This window comes from Neodiprion lecontei, chromosome 2, assembly GCF_021901455.1.
Source record: "Neodiprion lecontei isolate iyNeoLeco1 chromosome 2, iyNeoLeco1.1, whole genome shotgun sequence".
In the NCBI taxonomy this organism is placed as follows: Eukaryota; Metazoa; Arthropoda; class Insecta; order Hymenoptera; family Diprionidae; genus Neodiprion; species Neodiprion lecontei.
The window spans coordinates 1,304,494-1,326,053 of NC_060261.1; the positions used below are offsets into that span (position 1 = coordinate 1,304,494).

The 21,560-nt window shown below is 45.3% G+C and overlaps 1 protein-coding gene across 6 annotated transcripts in view; it reads right to left on the reverse strand.

Annotated features, from left to right (window-relative positions):
* Positions 1 to 21,560, reverse strand: part of LOC107222594 (serine/threonine-protein phosphatase 4 regulatory subunit 1) — a 134,836-nt gene that overhangs the window by 35,544 nt on the left and 77,732 nt on the right. The window contains exons 1-2 of one of the 6 annotated variants that reach the window (XM_046732311.1): positions 5,153 to 6,165; positions 3,936 to 4,613 (exon numbers count right to left, since the gene is read on the reverse strand). The exons of 3 other annotated variants lie outside the window; for them this stretch is intronic. The gene's annotated coding sequence lies outside the window, so the exon portion shown is untranslated. Of the gene's footprint in view, positions 1 to 3,935; positions 6,166 to 20,143; positions 20,237 to 21,560 lie in introns of those variants that run through there. 2 more of the 6 variants (XM_046732312.1, XM_015662022.2) reach the window with 2 other exon arrangements.

The window sequence follows — 21,560 nt, forward strand, 5'->3', positions numbered from 1 at the left end:
GGAGGGAAGGGGAAAAAAACCACTCGGAATTCGAAACCGCGATAGTACGCACATGGTTATACGTACCTGTTATGACAATTAATCCGCAATATCATATTTGCACATAGTCGTTACTACAGACAAAACCGCAACACGCATCGGACGCACGTGCGTCCACACACGACATCGAACATCACCCCCTCTCCCACGTCATCCTCGTCGTCGTCGTCATGGCAATAGTAATAGTTATAACACGGCTGACGAGGAGAAGATAAGACGACGCGTACGTCAACAAGGAGGCATCGACCGTGCCTGCATGCGTGCACTAGAGTGTATAAAGATATTACGTGCAGCGTGTTACCGTGTAAAACACCGTATAATATTTTACACATTTGTACCTTCTGTACGTATAAAGATAGATAAGATTCGACGCGTCCAATAAATATATATACATATGTATAAAAATGTTAATGCGATCGTCCAGAACAACAAGACGAGGAGGGGTAGAGAATTAGGTGGAAAAGGAAGAGGAGGATGAGAAAAGAAAAGAATGAATAAAGGAGGGTGGGGGTGGGTGGAGGATATAGCGGCGTTAGCTCCTCCGACTTAGTTAAATTCTCATGCATTCCGCCTTGTCATGGCGTCGGCGGTCCGCTCTCTCTCTCTCTCACTACGTCTGCTGCTGCTACTCCTGGTAGTAGTAGTAGTAGTAGTAGTAGTGCAGTATCAGAGGCTGTATCACCGTACGCGAAGAGAGCGGCAACAACAACAACAGCAGCAGCAGCAGCAGCAGCACCACCACCACCACCGCCCACTGCACTAAATGCTGCTCGAGAGAAGTAAAAAAAAAAAATATATATATATGGAACGGAGAAGAGAGGAGAGGAGGCCCCGCCGCGCTGTACCCGGTGTAAACAGAGCCACTGCAGCTCGCCGCCGCGCCGGGGCCGCCCCAGACGTCGTCGACGCACGTGACCCACACCAGGGACCCTTTTACGAATGCATACACGCGTGCATGCGGATAAACCGCGAATGAGACGCGTGCGAATCGCGAAGGATGATGAAAAAGAAGACGAGGTGTAATAAAAGGTATACGGGTATGCACGCGCACGCCTATCTACGTATTAATAAACACACCGTATATTAAACCCGTAATAAATCTGTATAAATCATTCGCTCCTCGTCGATGATGCTACACATTCTAGTCGGTGCCGGACACATACACGCATACATACACACGTACAAGATACGCAGGGTGGCGAGTGAGTGAGTCGAGAAGGTTTGTCTCTCTCTCTCTCTCTCTCTGCAGTAAAACCGTTCGAGATTTTCCACCGCATTCTTACATCCATATAATGTATAGTATGTATAATATATCTGTATAATACGCGTAATTTACACACATCCAGACCCTACTCCTCTTCCAATCACATTATGTACAGTGACCTCGAGTGACGCGCGTATACAAACATACGGATATGCATGTACGTGTATATAACACATCTGTATGCATAAATATATATATATATATATATATATACACACACACATGTATATGCGTACACAAGTTCTCACGTATATAACGTACTACAAGGAAGTCGTAAAACACTGTCGACGTCGTCGGTTGGTTGGCTGGTCGGTCGGTCGGTTTGCAGTGACGTACGTGCGAGAAGACGCCCATGTTATACCAATGCGCAGGTAATACGCGCGAATACTCGCGGAGGGGGCAAGGAGGACGAGGAGGGGCAGAGGGGCGGGGGCGGGGATCAGATGTAACGCCAAGAGAGCCAACCTGTCCGTTACACTTACAATTATTTAATTACGACGCACCACACGTGTGTGATTTATTGTTATATACATCACCTGCCCCCCCCCCCCCCCCCCCCCCCCCCGTTATCACATGTAACGTTTGTATATTCGCAAGTAATAATAACAATATCATCATCGTCATCGTCATCGTCATCGTCGTCGTCGTCATCGGATGGACAAAGAATTGGACCGTCGATCGCACGCCACGCACGGTTATACCTGCATCATTTAACTCCAACGAGTCTTGGCGTTTACCTAACCTACAGGTAGACGTCGGTTTCCAATTCCCTCCCGGTCTTGGGTCTCCGGTTCCCTTCGTAGCTCGCTTCGAAGGGCCAACCGACATCATCACCACCACCAGCAGCAGCAGCAGCAGCAGCAACGACGAGTCGGCGAGGCGGTTGCGTGCACGCGTCGGCGGCGGCGGCGGCGGCGAGGAGCTCGCGTTATGTTTGCACATCCGCGGGAGCGATGAACTTAAAGTCTCGGAGAGTTCTTCGCCGACGCCGCCTCCTTATTCTATACCTACTCCAGGGCGGCGCCGCAGTCGCCGACGCCGTCGTCGTCGTCGTCGTTACTGGCTACGTTCACGTACGATCCAATTACTGTAATTGTTCGGGGTTGGTATTTTCTTTTCTTTTTTTTTTACCCCCCTTTTTTTGATACACTAGTATCGGACTCTACGCGACCCTCGATTAAAGAGAAAAGTATAACACGAGTAATAACAATAAAATAATTACTCGTCAATTTTCATCCCACTTACAGTTACACAATTAAGAGATATTTCGGCACAGAAAATGTAATAATAGTCAATGAAACGATTACACCTAGATGTAAGAGGGTATACCGACATTGTCTCGAAATAAATTACACATTGTACGCGTGTATGTATGCAATAGATTTTTCATTCAATGTATCTAATGAAAATTGTACGGGACTTTAGATTCTTCGAAAACCCGAAGTATCGTTTTCGCGAAAAACATAAAAATTAAGGGAAATTTTGCAGCAGAGAAAGATACAAAGAGAATAAGAGACAAAAATTGCAGAAAGAGAAGAAAAAAAAAATTGCATCGGTACGCGGTAACTAGAAAGAGATATATAGATTGGTAGGTAGGTAGGCAAGTACCGTTAAGCGACGAGGTGTACAAGTACCGCAAACTCAAAGTCATATGTTTAAAATCTCTCCCTCTCCCCTTATTATTATGATTAAACCCGACGTAACTGAGCGTAAAAAAATTCCCCGCAATTATTTATATATATTTATATATTACACAAGTATAAAATATCCGCACGTTGTGAAACTCGATTTCAATCGTCTCTGAATTTATTTTCCCGTTTATGTCCATTTCTTTTGCCCCCCCCCCCCCCCCATACCTATATAATAAATATACGCGTGTTGCACGTTTTGTGCCGAAGAAGAAAAAATGGCCATAACGCGAGGAGAGGTAGGGGGCGGGGGGGGATGAGCGTTGAACCCGGCGGAAAAATTAAAAATCTTCCGTTTATAGTTTTTAACCTTTTGTTTCTTGTCTCGTGTATACGCATATTAATATCTTGCCAAGTTGAGAAACCCTGACAACAGCAGCAGCAGCGAGCGAGAGAGAGGGAGAGAGGGAGAGTTAGGCGACCCCCGGTATAGTAGGTAGAAGAAGAAGAAGAAGAAGAAGAAGAAGTGGAAGATACGGAGCCAACGTAGGCGCGTCAATGCACGCGAGACGACGACTCACGCTGTGAGAAATATATGAATGCACCATCGAAATTCCATTCATAGGCGTGTGTATCACGTGTATCACACACACGCGTGCACATACATTTTATTGTCCAGTGTGTCGGACGGAGTGATAGTTACGTAACCTCTTCCTTGATCAGAGAATACAGACAATTAACCGCATTAAGTAATATCGAACGAATAATTCAAACGATTTATGAAAATAGGAAAAAAATAAAGAAAACATTCAGACGAACACGATCCCGTTATCGATCGATCGTACACACCGTGTTACAGGTACAGAAACCCAACCAAGCATTCCTAGTTGAATTTATATCACGCTGTTTGAAATATAAGTAATATAATCGCGCGCGCGTGCGCGATCGAGCAGAGAATGAGTGTGTGTGCGTGTGTAGCGAGCAGCGAATGAGCGTGTACGTACCACGTGGCGATGAAGCAGCAGCAGCAGCATCTGAATCAATGATGAGCTGCGCTTTACGGTGGCGGCAGCAGCGGCGATGACGTTAGTCTTCCCGATTAAATCGAGCAAACAAACAATGATTCGGAAATTGTTTACCATCTTATCTATCACTGTACGACGAAATCGCGCGGTTGTAGTCACGACGGTAGTCGAGAGTTTGTTATTTCGGCATCGCCGATGAGAATTTAGAACGTCGTACGCTCAAAGTTCAACATCTTCACTGTATTTTATAAATGCACGTCCGTGTACGTAATATTATATCGATGCAATGGCAGTGTGCAATCGTTTGGATTTTAATTAAAAGAAGATTAATTTTTATTTCTCTTTTTCATTTACTTCATCTCTCGTGCCAATTATTTTCTTCTTTCTTTCTTTTTTTTTTGACAGTCAATCCCAGATCATCATTTTCATCACCTGTGCAGAGTGTTACACGATACATATATATATTATATATTGTATGTTATATAATATTCAGCAACGCACACGCGCACATCATCAAACAATCACAAACGACGAACGATGCACACTAAAAAAAAACACTTCTTCGTACGATACAAATTATTTCGTCGTACGTAGATACGTGTACACACATTGTTTCCCGCGCACACGCCTTTCTCTCCTTCTTCCGATACCTGTCGGCTGTTTAATAACGCGTGATTTGTATTATCAATGGTCGAAATGCCTCTACCGACATATCTAGTCGCGTTATACACGAATAACATTTCGCCGATTGTTCGGAACGCGGCGTCCCGAGCATACGGGTAGTCGATCCTTTAGACTGACTATGCCAAAGCAGAGAGTAAGATGGGTGGGACTGAGTACGAAGAAAGGAAGAGAGAGAGAGAGAGAGAGGGAAAGAACGGCGTCGTGCGTTAGTGCCGGGTACACACACGGAGAGTGGATGGCGGAATGGCGGGAGGAAAAAGTCGCGTGGTAGGAGTGGAAACGGATCGCGAGAAGAAGTAAGAGGGAGAAGGAGGAGGAGGAGTGAAACGAGTAGAAGTAGGAGAGAACAAAACGAACCAGGACACGTGTGCGGAGCGCTTCCTGCCGTAGACCGGAAGTGGCGTGCGTACACCACCACCGTCACCAGCCGCTGGCTCGGAGGGTGAACGCGCTCGCTGACTTTTCCCTCTTCATCTCTCTCTTTCTCTCTCTCTCTCTCTCTCTCTCTGTACCTCTCTTCGAATGAACGAAGCTGCTGTGTTAAAGCTATGTGTCTTCTTATTTTTTTCCCCTTTCCCGATCTTATTCTGCTTTCGTTGATCTTGTTTTGCACTTTTTTATACGTGCACAAAGTTTCGCCATTGATGCTCGCGATCCTCTCTGTCTCTCTCTTTCTCAGAGATGAAATCACGTCTCCGGTTCTCGGCAAAAGAGAAGAAAAAATTATCAAAGATAAATCCTTCGTGGAGTAACTTGGAAAAAAAAAAAAAAAAAGGTGAACCAGGAACGGGACGAACTTGTTGCCGTGTACAGTCTTGTACCAGAATCTCAACACTTGCAGGAGGAGCAACTTGTTTCGGACCGTTACGACGACGGTCAACTCGGATTCCCTTATCAAATTCTATTCGCTACAATTGTTATTCGTCCTCGAGGAAAGGATGTAAACACACGCGCAAACACAATATGTAAGTCCGTTCGTTGGATTAGGTCGGTATGTATATCACGGTTGTTTAGTATAAACATATATATTTTTTTTGTTTCTTAAACTCCCCCAACCCGCCTTCTACGTCATCATTCGTCGTTCAGGGTAAACAAGGAAAACGATGAAAAATAAGAAACACTAACGTGACATTTAAAGTAGGGAATTATTTATACACACAAGTAAAAATCAACGACAAAGATGGAAAGCTTGGTCGGCACTTTTTTTTTGTTTCGTTTCTTTTTTTTTTTTTTTTACGCACGTTGATCGTAGATTTTATTTTTACGTAACGCGTTTCATTCCCGAACTACTATCAATCCCACCGTTCGTGTAAATTTTCACCATAGTCACGATTTCGAACAGATAAATAATTATTATTAAGCATCAAGGTTGTTCTACTTTTTCTTGCTACTTGTAAACCGTGCAAGCGTATTTATAACCGGATCAGCGGTAATCATCAATCGTTCGTTGATCGATGGCTCTCGAAAAACACGGAGTGAGGTGGGAGAAACTTTTGAAAAAGTAACGGAAACAGAGGGGATAAGAAAAAGAAAAAAAACGAAAAAGAAAAAAAAAAGAAGGAACGGCTGGCGTTGCCGGTGGTGTTGAAAGTAGCCTCCTGGAACGCGCTTGAACTTCCGGCTCTCCTTCCGGCAGCTTCGCTCGTGTACCGCTACGATGGTGGCGTTCGTCGACGTCATCGTCGTCGACCCACGTGTTTCACACATTCGTTAATATTACTTGCAACTCTCTCTTGGTTTCGCACTTCAAATCGATCACTCGTCGTTTACTTTCTCTCTCTCTCTCTCTCCTCGCACATTCTTTCTCCGTTTCCTCGGATAAGCGACAAAACGCAAGGTCCTTATCCCGGGGTAACATCCGTCAGGCATCGTTTTAACGAAGAAAACTAACATTCGTGATCCCCAGCGTAAAATAACCAAGGATAAAAGTTCGTTCGGTTCAATGTCTCATATCTATAGAACCGTTTGACGCACGCAAATTTTCGAGTCGATTGACGGAAGCGCAGCTGCCTGCCTGCCTGCCTGCCTGCCATCGTTTTACATCGTATATAGCTCGCGTATGTTGCGAGGAAGGCGCTCACTGGACGGAACACAAAACTCTTTACAACACCTTACGTACGTAGCACTTGATACATACGTACAAACGCACACATTCCGAAATGCGTGCGAGTAGTGCGTATGCGTCTATACACATAAATACACACATCAACTGCGTATAATCGCGCCGTGTCGTGTCGTACCGTACCGTACGAAGCCGTTCCGCGACTACGTGTGTATTCGAAAAACGGTATTTAATAACGCACAACGCGCACTCTTGTCAACCGCGCGTAAGGAGCGAGGAAAGAAGGGAACGAGGTAGGCGCAGACACGTTACGACGGAGGGGAAGGAAGAAGAGAAGGTGGGAGGGGGAGTAGGGGGCGGGAGGAGGGAGAGAGAGATAGAGCGAGGCGGGGTAGATCCGGGAATGATAACGAGAATCAACGCGGAGTCGGGAAAAACTACGGCCAAACTCTCTCGACCTCGTCGTCGTCGACGGTCCGAGAGTCGAAACCTTGTCGCCGCGGTCGTCGTCGTCGTCGTCGTAGTTTCAACGCGAACCGAGTATCACGGACACTCTCTCTCAACGACGAGGGAAAGAACTGCGCGGCGACGCGGCCCGTCCCACACTGAGAATGATCGGTGGCGCGCCACGCTCAACACCAACACACTCTGGCGAGCGAGTCGGATACTACGGTGGGCTTCGGCTCGTTTCTTCGCTCGCTCGCCAGTCCGTCCGTCCGTTTGTCCGTTCCTTCGTTCCACCGTTCCGCCGTTCCTACGTTCCTCCGTTCGTTCACGGATCTGACGCACGCACGCACGCACGCACGCACGCGGAGTCGAAGAGAAGAGTGACGAAGACGCGTCGCGGCAGAGATCTCGAGAGATGAAGAGAGACGATGCCAGGGGGGGGGAGGGGGGGGGATAAAGCAGACCCGTTATTTCTCAGAAACGCCGCCGCCAACGACAGACCTGCCTGCATCGGCTAGCCGAGCGCCGGACGGACGCGGAGCAAACCCCCTCTTCTCTTTTCTTTTCTTCTCTTCTCTTCTCTTCTCTTCTCTTCTCTTCTCTTCTCTTCTCTTCTCTTCTCTTCTCTTCTCTTCTCTTCTCTTCTCTTCTCTTCTCTTCTCTTCTCTTCTCTTCTCTTCTCTTCTCTTCTCTTCCCTTCGTTTCGCTTCTATCCTTCGGTACGTACATACGTACGTCCGGCGAAATTAAGCGATTCGCGCTAAACGCCGCCGCCGTTGCGAGACCGTTGTCTGCCGCCAGATGAGAATGCCCCGTCCGACGAACGCTGGAAATTTTTCATCGTTCAACGACTCTGATCCTTTCCCGACAACGAGCGGTCCGTATCAGCGGAATACGGATACTTCTCAAATGCGGGTTTCTTCCGTATTTACTTGGATACGTCAGAATTTCTATTTCTTCTTCTTACCTAATTTTTTTTTTTTTTTTTTTTATTTCTATGTAATTCATATTTTTTTTCCCCCCACAACGTCTACGATACACCTCTGCGTGTTCTTCAACGAGTCGCGTCACGTGAATGAACTTGTCGAAAGGATCACACCCGATTGGTGGAAAAAATGCCTCGTTTCTTTTTTTCTTTTTTTTTTCGCTCTTCGTCCGTCATTTCGAAAGATGTTCATTTATTTATTTTTAGTACACGAAAAGTTCCACGCGGTCAGGGTCGGTATCTCGTGTGACCGACACGCGTGTTTCGAGACAGCGGGTCTCTTTCTCACGAATTCTCGGAGTAGAGGGCCGTCGGTTCCTTGGCCCGGATTTGACGGTGGAGGGAGGGATGTCCACTACCACCCTCCGGGCACGACGACGTCGGCGTCGTCACTGAGGCTGCGCGCGGCTGACTGCATGCGACGCACCATGCAGCGTGCCTCCGAGAACTGCAAGTTTCATTAACGGTCCCGCACTCGTGTATATGAGCGCGCCCGCGTGCGTGCGCTCGTGTATGCTCGGCACGCAGGCACGCACGTTACAGAGGCGCGGGACAAACGCGTATACGTATATAGGTATATGCAGAGACGAGACTTGCCCCCAGCCCCGCCGATCCCAAAGAGACCTCCTTGGTCGCGTGCATTCCAGCGGATGCCGTATACCAGGGATTCAGGGCCGACACTAGCGACGCGCGGGCTTCGCATCGGGGTCGGGGAGCTTGATCTGTAAATCGCAGCGGCAGCGATCGCGTTGAGCGCCATTTTTTTTTTTTTTTTTTAATTTTTTTTTCTTGCTATTGTAAACATCGCTGACAAATTCAAGTTTGCTGAGAATGTTTGCGAATGAAAAATGTATCGTAACAGTTGCTAATTTTCAAATTACGTCACTGCGTTGAAAGTAACAGAAGTTAGAAGTAATGTTACGAGGTAATATTTGAAATCAAAAAAGCCTGTAAATTTTTAAAACTATCTAACCCATTTTTTATCATCTGCACGTAATGCGCAATTTCTAAATGAATGAGATTAAAGGGTAACCGTGTTGTTTTTTTTTTTTTCCTTATCGATAAAGAAGCCGGCTATCGGAGAAATGTTCTTGACGTAAGTTGAATCAATTTTTTTCCTCCTTGACGGAATTGTTTACAAAACACGTACGGATTGATATTGTTTTTCCCCAATTTTGTCGAATAATATAACAGAAGAATATATACGTAATAATTTAAATTTAGACAATCACGTTCATTTATACGGCATTCGTTGGCGATACAAGAAAATTCAACGAAACTTTACAAAGATGGAGCATGATATTCACTCGCCACAGGGGATACACGGTATTAAACTGTACAAGTCGGCAGCCATCACGAGAATCGAGAATAAATTTAGAACTAAAAATATCGCGGTCCATGCTGATAACAGTTGAATCTAAAGAGCCGAAGCATGCGTGCGAACGACGAACGCGATGTTTTTCGAAAAGACTCGACGATCGGGAATGCATCAACAAGAAAGAAAGAAAGAAAGAAAGAAAGAAAGGTAAAAAAAAAAAAATAAAGGAAAAGAAATCATTCGGAACCATAATACATGCGAGTGAAGAAAAACCGGGCCGTGCGGCGTAGCTCAGTGAAAATATCAATGAATATCGTAGTTGTCGTCGTCGTCGTCATCGTCGCGTGAACGTAATAATTATCAGAGGGGAAAATACGGAGCGCGACGGCGTGGTGGGGGCGAAGTGTCGAGGGTAAGGGGCGGAGGTGGTGGGGGGAGGGGGGGGGCAGGCAGGGTATTCCCCTCGTGGTTTGCCCCTGAGTTGAACTCGGCAAGAAGGCAAGCAGCAGCAGCAACAGCAGCAGCAGACTGACGCCACCCGTACCGCTGCAAACCACGTGCGATTGTATGCATGCTGCTGCGCGCACACGTTAGTGCAGAGGTAACCGTAGTGGTAGTAGAATAATGGACGACGACGACGACTGCTGGTGCTGCTGGTGCTTGCTTTACGTTACACTACTACCACACACAACCACCGAGCGTCGGTAGTAATCGCACACGAAACGCGTAGCGCGTAGCGCACACAACGTAGTACGACGATGGTGCTTGCGGTTGTGGTCGAGACGACGACGGTCGTGACGGTGGTGACGGTGGTGGTGAGTACTGGGTATACGGTAGTATCTCGCCCCCCCCCCCCCCCCCTCTTTCCGTCCAACCGCTCTTTTTTCTCCGCCGCTGCCTCGCGCGGCCACATTCATAAAGATTCGCGCTTGCCTGCCTGCATCCGCGATACCGTGCAGTTCTGCACCACACCTTACATCCCCCCCCCCACGTATGTATCTAAAATATCGTGTCGAGTGTTACCTTGCCCTACGTAAGTCTCGGGGCTTTTTGGGCGCGGTGTCGTCGCCACGAATTATTTCGCGCGTCGATTCGCCGCTGCGCTGCGCCACGTTACGCTCACGGAGAATCTTATAATACGGCAATAAATGATAAAAAAAAACAAAAAAAAAAACAAATAATCGTCGTAAAAATGACAAAGATATCGGTAACAATCGTCGTTGCGTAGGATTATGCGTTAGACGCAAAGAATAACGTGTGTATAAGTAAAAGGAAGCAGGAATGATATCGGGGTCTCGAGGAGTTAGGATCATCGGCGAGCTGCAAGCGATGCAGCGGTATCGGGTGTGAATGACTCGACTATGGGGGCAGGGGGGTTCGGGGACCGTCTACTAACCGTGGGAGGTGGAGGCAGAGAAGGGCGTCGTGCATCACGAACGCGGGCTTCGAGATGTCACAGAGGTTCGAATGTGTGTGGGACCGGAAGCGGGGAGTATCCGGCGTGGCTTGTGTGGGCTTCTCTCTCCCTCCCCCTCCCTCTCTCTCTCTCTCTCTCTCTCTCTTGCTCTCTCCGTCTATCCACCTCCCATGCTTCGCGACGGTTATACGCGTACCGTTTAATCTATACGTACAGAGCGAGGTGTACGATAACCACAGGTTTTTTCTCTATCTCTCCCCTCCCCCACTCCTCCGACGCTCTTTATATCACGATACCGGAATGTAAGAGTAAAAATTTCATTCATGTACATCGTTCATTTATATACCTACATATTTTGTTCGTTTTTTCTTGTCACCTTACATAATCTCACCTACCTATTTCCAACATCTTCGACAAATTATAATTGTATTTAATTGCGCGAACTGTTGTCGTTAATTCAAGTTTTCTCTTCAAACTTTCGATATACCTATGAATGCAAAAAAGCGAAAGATGGACTATATATTTTAATTCCTTAATTGAAAAAAAAAACAAACAAACAGTAAGAAAAATAAACACGAAGTAAGAAAAACATTGATCCGAGTTTGGCGCGCTTGACACGTGCAATTTGCCATTTATTATGCGCGCATTTTGACTAGACGCGAATGGGGATAATCGATCGAATTTCGTCGAATTGTTCGCGCTCGAGTAACGCTCTAATCGCCCGCTAACAACCAGTCAATGGCGTTGTAGTTTTGAGAGTGAGAGGAGGAGGTCGAGGACGGGATACGGCGCGGCGGTTCTCTTCGGCAAAGAAACGGTGACGAGGGCGGGTAAGCTGAGAAAGGGAAGGTTGGGGCAGAGATAGTATCGGAGGGGCGGTTAACCCTCCTCGGAGCCTAGCGCCGGGTTTCTCCGACACGCGGAGAGGAGAAGCTTTTGTCCGCAAGCGACTCCGCCGCGTACGTATACCCGGGCACACGACTAAGCTGTACATGTGCGCGGGTGAGATACGGTCGATCAATGCCACCCCGAGGGAACCGCGGCACGGCACTTCTAGGAATCGAACGCCGAGCGACCGTTTCAAGGTTGGAGGCCACGTCCCGAGCCTCCCGAAAGCTTCCGATTGCGGGACGCGGCCAAGAACGGCTCGCTGCCCTCGGGCCGGCCTGTTCTCTTTGGGGTCACCGCTGTGCCTCCGAATACCTACCTACGTCGGGTGCATCGACGAGCGTCGAAAGGCGTTTGGTTGTCGTTGGGCTTTGAAAGGCTGCGAAAACGACGAATCTCGAATCCCTCGGCGGAGAAACTCGGAGACAAGGAGATCAAACTTCGACGAAACGTCGAAGCTTCGAACGATCCGAAAGCCGAGTCTCAAAGTTCCGAAAGTGCGAAAATGAGAAAATGAGAAAATTTCAAAATCCGAATCCCGGTCATTCTCATTTTCGGTTGTTCTTTTTTTTTTTTTTTTTTTCTACACCCACTCGTCGAGTAAACTACGCTGTGTGAGTATATTTTAATTTTCGAAATTTTACTCCGTAGAAACATTATTTTTAGGAATTAAGCTCTGGCGGAATTCGAATTTTCGAAATCTTGTGTTTCGCAACTCCGAGCCGTCGACTTTCCGACCGTTGGAAACTCTGTTGTTTCGCAAAAGTTTCATTTCCATACTTCAAGTTTCGCCGCCAAATAACGCGTAATTAGGCGCTTTCGTAAGTTTTCAAATTTAGAACTTCGACCCCGCCCCTCGTTAGCACGTCGAATTTCGAAAAGCGGGTTTTGCAAGTACAGTTATACCTTGAAAATGATTCGACGAAATCGTCGTTGTTACAAAGTCGGGGAATAGCAAGAGATAAAACCTTTGTTTTTATATTTTTTATTCAATTCTACAACTGTTCGTCCGTCTTTTCCGCAAAAGAAAGTACAACTAATCGTAATCTAAAAAAAAGACAGTTTTTCGGATTCCCGCAGTACTTCGGGGGTTTCAAACCTCTACAGGTTGTGGAATTATGCGCAAGCTGCAGTTTAGAACGAGCGGAGGCGTAAATTATACTACGCGGTATGCTGCACAAACGGGGGAGAATGAGGAGGAAGAGCGATTAATCAATTCTATTGATCACGTGCCGTCACACTCAGGTGACGCCTACACACCTCGAACGTATGGTATTATACGATCCGAACAGTTATTTAACGTTATAACCTACCCGCCTAGCACGTGCGAAAATGGCTGTTATTAAAAATGATCGTAACCTGGAGGAAAAAAAATAAAATAAAATAATAACGTGTACGCATTTTTTTTTTTTTTTTTTTTTTTTTTTCACACCAGACACTAATCCTACTGTATTTACACGCAATTCGAACGGGAATTTCAAACGTCGGTAATTACTTCGTACTTCGACAATCTGTCCAATCGCCTGCAAAGACGCGGTGTAATTTTTACCCGTACGATAACTATGTACAGGTAGTAGGTATTTGATAAAATCTGTTTAGAAATGAATGAAAAATTTTTTTTACCGCATTTATGCATTCCGTCCCTTTATTTCCCCTTTCGCACGGGAAATAAAAATCTCGACGGTACTTACATGAAATACTCTGGTCGAAGTGTGTACCGACAACTTTTTATACAGGGATATACCTGCATGGAGTAATGTATACCTGCTTAAACCATTACGGAATCATCGTCAACCGTACACGCAACTTGCAAGCTTGCACATACATTGTTGCCTAAACGGTATATACACACACACACATATATATATATATATATATATATATACAGGTACACGTCTGTGCCATACTTGTCCGCTATATTTCGTGCGTAAGAGGTTTATACACCACGAATTGTAAGGTGAATAAGGTTTGTATAAGGCCACGGGTGAGAGAGTCAGAAGCAAGGAGTAGGTTGGTTGGTTGGTTGGTTGTTAGCGGGTAGGGGGGGGGGGGGGGGGGTCCGTGGTCCCCGCCTATCGGAATCTAATTTATTTTGAAGAATTTCGAGAAGGGCAAAACGCGCGCGAGGCAGGCGCGTCGATCTTTGAGGCGCCGCCGTTTAGGATGCATTATGCTGGCGGGTGGTCGGTCAGCGCGGGTGCGACAAAGACGAAGATAGCCGTACCACCTCCTTGTATACATATGCGCACACTACGTATACGCTCGGGCCCAACAGACCCAATATGATAATTGGGCACGCAGGGGAACGATGTGAACGTAGCACCTTGTGTCGAGCCTCTCCCCCCCTGTTCGCCTCGTCGCCCTTGTGTGTTTACGTGCGAAAGAACGGGGAGGCGCGTGCGTGTGTGTGTGTGTGTGTGCGTGTGCGTTGCTATTGTGCGACGAACCAAGGAACGAAAGAACGAACTATGTAGAGAACGAACGAGCGTGTTCTCCTAGACTTTCGGACCTGCACCGCCGGTCGATACTTTGGCGCTCTCTCTCCTCTTCATCCTCCCCTGCCTACCTGTTGTACTCGTACACCTAATTTATTCCCTATATAGGTTAAACGTGAAACTTGACTTATAATTTCTTGAAAACTTTTCTTTTTTGTTTTGTTTTTGTTTTCCTTACGGTTTCACCAAGTCCTTCAACGAATCGCCGTTCAACGTTTCGTTCAAATTTTATTGTTCCATCCTTTTCTCGCCAGCATAATTTTGACTCTGTCTTTGATCCGTAGAATTTCTTTTTTTTTTTCGCATTTATACTTATACTTAATTCACGATTCGGGTGTAATATTCAGATTTGTACCCGCTACGCTTATATCTATATTGTCGTTGTTGTAATTATAATTAATAAAATTATTTACAATCGAAATACGCGAATTTTATAATAAATTTCCGACGATTCGACATGCCGCTTTTTACGCATCACGTGGTGTATATACAGCGGAATATTGCACAAATTACGTATGAATACTACCGCATGAACGAACAAACGCGTAAAATGCACGAGTATAGAGGTACGTATATTGCACATATATGCATAGGCATACGAATAACCGCGGGACGTAAATATATATATATATATATATATATATATATATATATATACGCACACACACACGTATGGTATACAGAAATACATACAGAGAACGGACATTCCAACCGTCTGTTAATACCGCAGCAGAGAAGTAGGAGACGGGGAGGAGTGGAGGGGGGCCGAACCCCGTGGGCCCGGTATTTCAGGTACAAAATTCCACCGGTCGAAAATTCAATCTCCGATATCAGCCGCGATTCAATTATCAGATCCAACGTGGCGGGACCATCGAACTTGGCTTACAACGTTGCTATATTATATTATATATCTATACCCATTACAGCTGGGGAAGTAAACGTGAGTACGTTTGAACGTAAAGCGTATAATATAATACATGCATACGCGCCGCCACGGACATCATCCCCCGACTAATAATTTTTACGCTCTTAAATTAATTGCGTTTTGTCGTGTTTTTTTTTTTTTTTTTTTTTGTTACAGTTACCGAGCGATTTACATCGAAAAGAATTGCGAAAAGAGAATAGAAGAAGAAAAAAATAAAAATAAAAAATTGTACCGAAACGAAAATTAAAATCAATTTCGGACGGTATCGCGTTATAACAATTTCTACATACAAGTTGGAATATAAGGAACGACGTTTTAATTCCCGAATCTCTGTCATCGTTTTGTGACGAAGGAAATAAGACAAAGAAAAAATAAATAAATGAATAAAGATGAAAAAGCTTGCAGCGTTGTTAAACGAGGTGTATAATACCAAGTGTGTGCGGTGGCATCGGGTAACACATGTCGGTAAACGAGGATGCAACGCGAAGATGTACAACTTACCTACTACGTACCTAGATATTTCGCTCAAACCAAAAAAGAGTAGGAAGGAAGGAAGCAAAAGAAGTAAGGAAAGAAGGAAAGAACCAAGAAACATGCACCGTGCAGAGACGAAAATCACGGAGAGAGAGAGAGAGAGAGAGAGAGAACGAGAAAGAGAAGAGAGGAGAGGAGAGGAGTAGCACAGGTTGGTTCGTGCGTGAAGGAATTTCGGGAGGAATTCCCCCCGCTGACGGAATGCACCGGGACAAGGAGAGGAGAGCAGAGGCAGAGAGAAGCTCGGATCGAGTCCGTGGCCAGTGCCCCCCGAGAGACCACTGGCCTGTGGTCCTGCGTCAGGTAAAACGCAGCCATGCAGTGTGTGTGTGCAGCATGCACGAATACATGCATAAACGAAGGTGCAGCAGAAGGCGCACACAACGGTATAACGACACACACAAAACACAGGTCGAAACGACGAAGCTGAACGTGAAAACAACGAGAAACAGAAAGAGAGAGAGAAAGAGAGAGAGAGAGAGAGAGAGAGCACACAGGCTGAAATAACTCTCGGGAGCGAGGGGCGGAGGGGGTGGGAGACCCCTTGTCGGGAGATGAACACAAACGAAAGCCGCGAACGAACGGATCGTAGGTAATTTCTTTTCGTTTCTCCGTTCCTCTTATTACCTGGATAAGAGATGCAGTGCTCTGCATGTGCGACGTTGCACGCGGTAATCCTGGAATATACTCTGTCGAGGATTCGACGATTTCTCCTTATCCTCTTCTCCTTCTTTTCTCTTCCCCTTCCCTACTTTTTTCATCTCGTTTAACAAATACCCGATAAATACGAAAATAATTAATTTCTGTTCGCTTGCTTAATATACAACGTAGTCGCTTCGATTCTCGCGGTATAAAAATACCCTTCGCCAATTACGTAGGTCCTAATATACATATATGTATATATATTCATGTATTGTCAAAAATTGTGAAATCATCTGTTTGCCCGACGTATAATTTACAGGCATGTACATAAAAAAGAGCTTTCGTACTTCCACAGAATGAATAACGTTGCTGCGTCGGTCAAAATTATTGTAAAAACAATCCTCTTTCATAAATTTAAACCGAAAACACGTACATCGCTAATAAAAGCTTTCCGCCAGTTACGTATAATATACATATGCAAAATCTTATCCTCCGCGAAATGAACCGAACTATCGCGATATCTATCAGAGCTGAAATTACGGCGAGAATTACGCGACGGGGGGATGAAAGGGCCTCGGTTTACGAAGGGAAGCGAGGCGCTCTATAAGACCGCGCCCATCATCCATCACACCCGTAATTACCTCCCTCTCTCTTCCCTCTCGAGGCATTTTTTTACAGCCCCCCCCCCCCCCAAAGCTACCTACTCCTACACCACCTTGAAATTCCGTCGTAAATTATAACCGCGCGGAATTCTCGACTTGCGTTATGCACGTATCGAGTGCATCGCGCAACGCGTACGTGACTGTGTTCATTTTTATTTTCATTTATTTTTTTTCCAACTTTTCTCCGTTTTTTTTTTGGTTTTTTTTTTTTTTTCACACACGAAACACGTCGCACCTACGTAAATTTATTTATTTCCCGGAAAAGTTCGTCACTCTTCTCGTGTACAGTATAAATGTAAATTTACACTACGCGCACGGCTCGCTTATCATTATTATTATTATTATTATTACTATTGTTGTTGTTGCAAGTGAAAAGTAGATTTAATTATACGAGAATGTAATTTCTAAATTTCCATAAATTGCATCGTTTGCATACCTGCGCGTTCGGATTTAGAAACGAAATTCTCTGGCAATTGAAATCGTTTGCCCGTACCTAATGAAAACGAGCGGTGAGGTATGCGCGGAGGGATAAAATTACCATTGCGGGAAAAGAAAGAAATTTTGCCGGAAGTGTGGAAACATGAGCGTGCGTGTCGCGCTCGGAGTATACGAGGAAAAACCCTGCCTTACGACCGATAGTTTTACTTCCTTCTTCTCTTAATAACAGGAAAAATAATTAATAGCAACAATATGCAAGGCAGAGCACGGATGTGGTTTTGCGGCCTGATTGAAATCCCGTTTGAATACGGCGAGTTTGTGAACGTGGATATTAAAATGCACGCGTAGCTCCCGCGTTCGACTGACCGGAAGGTCTCTCTTCGCGGTCGCCGCAATCACTCGGGGCAGGTTCTGATAGCGGAACGTTTCCGTGTGCATGCCTGTGTATGCATGTATAGTATAATCGAGTCCTACGGTAGAAGTACAAGCAGCGTCTAAAAATGCGAGGTAAAAACCGGTGCAGAGTTTAATTGCCCGACAACTGTAGGAAGAAAAGTGGTAGAGTTCTATAAATGCCAAGATAAAAGAATAGATAAGAAAACAGAGAGAGAGAGAGAGAGAGAAAATCAATTTTAACATCAATTTCAATGAAAAAAATTCCAAAATGTTCTTCAAACTATAAATAACAATGCCCTAAAACTGAAATTGCTCCAAGTGTTTAAAATTTCTAAAATAAAAGGAACTCCTGAACATAGGTATGGATTTATATCGCCAAAGCTGCCCCCCCTGGGAAAATTATTGAATTACAGCGATTTATAAAGAAAGAGGAAGAGGAGAGAGAGAGACAGAGAGAGAGAGAGAGATGCTTTTATCCGCCCTGGGACAAGTCCGCTCGGGCGGCATACAGTAAGCTCATGTAAGCAAATTAAATTCATTAAAAATAATAAAACTAACAACAAATGAATGTGCGTTAAAATTGAGGTTGGTAAGTAACGAAAAAAAAAAAATAATTGCAAATAATGACTAGAGAAGGAGATAAAAAAAAAACAGATAAAATTAAATAGACCGGAAGAGAGTGCAAAATAGAAACAGAATAATAAATAGGATAAAGAAATAATGAGTTGAAAAATTTAAAGAATAAAGTGAGAGAGAGATAAAAATTATGGCCGCAGGCTCCTCTCCTAACGCCGCACACCGTGCGCGACTCGCGGGAATAAGCTCACAGGGTGAAGCAAGGATTTCATTTCGCCTCGTGGGCCTCTCGACCCTTGCCTGGCGCCCCGAAGAGCCTCCAAGAGTCGCTTTTCACCCTCTCGCGCCGCGCGTTGCGCCGAATAGCTGTTTCCTATCGCTTCCACCTAGCACCGAGCGAGCATCTCCAGCCACTCGTCTCATCTCATCTCATCTCATCTCATCTCATCTCATCTCTCCTCATCTCATCTCATCTCGTCCTCATCTTCACTCCTCTCCTCTCCGCGGTCCTGCGCCGTATGGCTCGCCAGCAGTCTATGAATGAGATTCTTTCGACTTTGCACCACCGACTCTGACCGACTCTCGGCTTTCGGTCCGTGCGTGCCCTCAGCGTGGGCCTTGCGGCCTGACCCGGTACGCGTGTAATATCAATGTTATCGGTCGAGAAGTTATTAGTCACAGAATTTTACCGATGCGTTAAATTTTTTTCAACGACTTCGAAGATTTCCCTTGCAAGACTTTTACTTAAAACACGTGATTGCTTGGGTACGTCGGTAGTAAAATTTGAGGGAAAAAAAACAAAAACAAAAAGCAACATTGCACGGATTGCCGCACGCCGGTAAAAGTCGACTGTTCGAACATGTCGGTAATTGATCTTTATATAATATGATCTTTTTTTAATCCACCTTTCGTACGATTTTGATATTACATGAAAAGAGAAAAAAAAAAAAAAAGAAAAAAAACATCCGACGATTACGATGACAATTAACGATAATGACAACACGTATACGGATAAACTGATAGATCGTCGCGTACGTTATACCTTATCCTACGTACGTGGTACATACGCATTATGGGATATAACAACATCTAACGCAGGTATATGTACGGACATTGCGTACGACGGATGAACGACCCCGTCGTCAAGGGGCCGGGTTTCGGAAAGTGATAACCATTGAATCGTCTGTAAACAAACACTTCCTTTCCGGCCCGGTGCAACAGATATACGGATTAAAAATACATAATCGATAAGCTCCCGTCGTGTCCCCACGTTTTTTATACACGGTACGCACACGCGCATCGCTGTATGTAACAGAGAGTACGTGTACCTTCGTTCGCGCGAAAATTATGCATACGAGTCAGAAGCCCTACATAAAACGACGTTAAATCATTATCTGTATGAAAATAATACTATCATTACTACTACGTGTTGTTGTTGTTTGTTTTTTTTTCCGTTGATGAATCCCGCATTCGAGAACGGAACATATTTACGCGAAATTTTTCGAAACCGAACGGACAAACATCGATCGTATATGTACGCACGTGCAATGATTTATGGATTATACAAGTATGTGGGTCAAAGATGCAGGCTCTCAATATTGTCGTGCATACATGCGCCTGTAACAACAACAACAACAACAACAACAATAATAATAACGACAACAACAACAACGATATCAACAATAATAATAACGACAACATGTGATAATTCAACTCACCGCTAAAAAGGTTGCAGAACCACATCATCGATGAGTCTGACCATACAATTATGCACATACGTATACTAAGATTGGATTGTGGGGGACACTCACCTGGAAGATAAAAGAAACGCAAATGTCAGATATAAATAATTGTGAGAAAATCCGTATGTACGTGATAGATAGCTTTATATACATATATTTTATATTACAGTATTACAGTACAATTTTACGACTTGTATCGTTATGGATTACGGACGGAAAAATTATATATATATAAAAAAAAAAAAAAAAAAAAACATCATTTTCTCGGACAAATTTTCACGCGCGTACAGAAACCGGCATTCGCGAAAAACGAATATCCAGGTATTAATACGTGTATTTAGATACGGCGTACGTGTCTGGCTTACGGCGCTTTATTAGTATTTAAAGCGAGTGAACGAACGCCGCGAGGAACGGAGCGAGAGAGTGAAGGAGAGAGAGAGGGAATACAGCCGTTAATTATCGTGGTAACGTGGAATGCACCTCACCGATCCCGAGGACTGACCCCCCCCCCCCCTCTCTCTCTCTCTCTGTCTCTCTCTCTCTCTCGCCCGCCCGTCCATCGGCGATGCGCGCGGCGTGGTCTACCTCATTCATACCATCTGCATTCCTTTAATGCTACCTGGGGCCCGTGGAATGTCCGCTCAGTCAGGGCCGACCCTATCAATGGGGCACCTGTGCCCACGACGTATACACCTCGCGAGACGTTTCGAGAGAGGGAAGAGAGCGGCGAGTGGAGAGAGGAGAGAGAGGAGATACACATTCCCGATTTTGGGCTGCGGCGTACGGGACCTACTCTCTCCTCTCTCCTCTCTCCTCTCTCCTCTCTCCTCGTTCTCCTCGCTCTCGCGCGGAGTCCAAAGTAGCGCGAGTCAAATATTTGTTTCCGTTTTTTCAGCCGCAGCCTCAGCCTCGGTCCGCTCCCTCCCTCCTCTTCGCACTCTCTTTCTCTCTCGCGCACGCAGAGGCGGCGTATATACGCGGCCCGGTGCAGTTGTATATTAATTAGCCGAGAGGCTGTACCTGGAATACCTCGCCGCCTCGGCGTTATCTCCGTTAATGTCGTAATTATCTATGTACCGAGGTGACTGAGAACAACGCCGCTCAAGTCCCTTGCCCTCAAACCCGACCTCCCACCATCCCTCCCTTCCCTGCCCGCACATATCGAATCGTTCTAATAATTATTACCTTCTCATCCTATAAACGTATATGTATAGCATACGTATACATATATATATACACACACACACACACACGCGCACACGACGATGCGGTAAGTATCAATGCAGATGAAATTACAACGCGTACTTATCGATATACCGTGCGTGGTTATATCCTTGTGTTTAAGCCTGTCGTCGATCGAGCAAAAACGTTTGCGGTAAGTATATGCGATAAG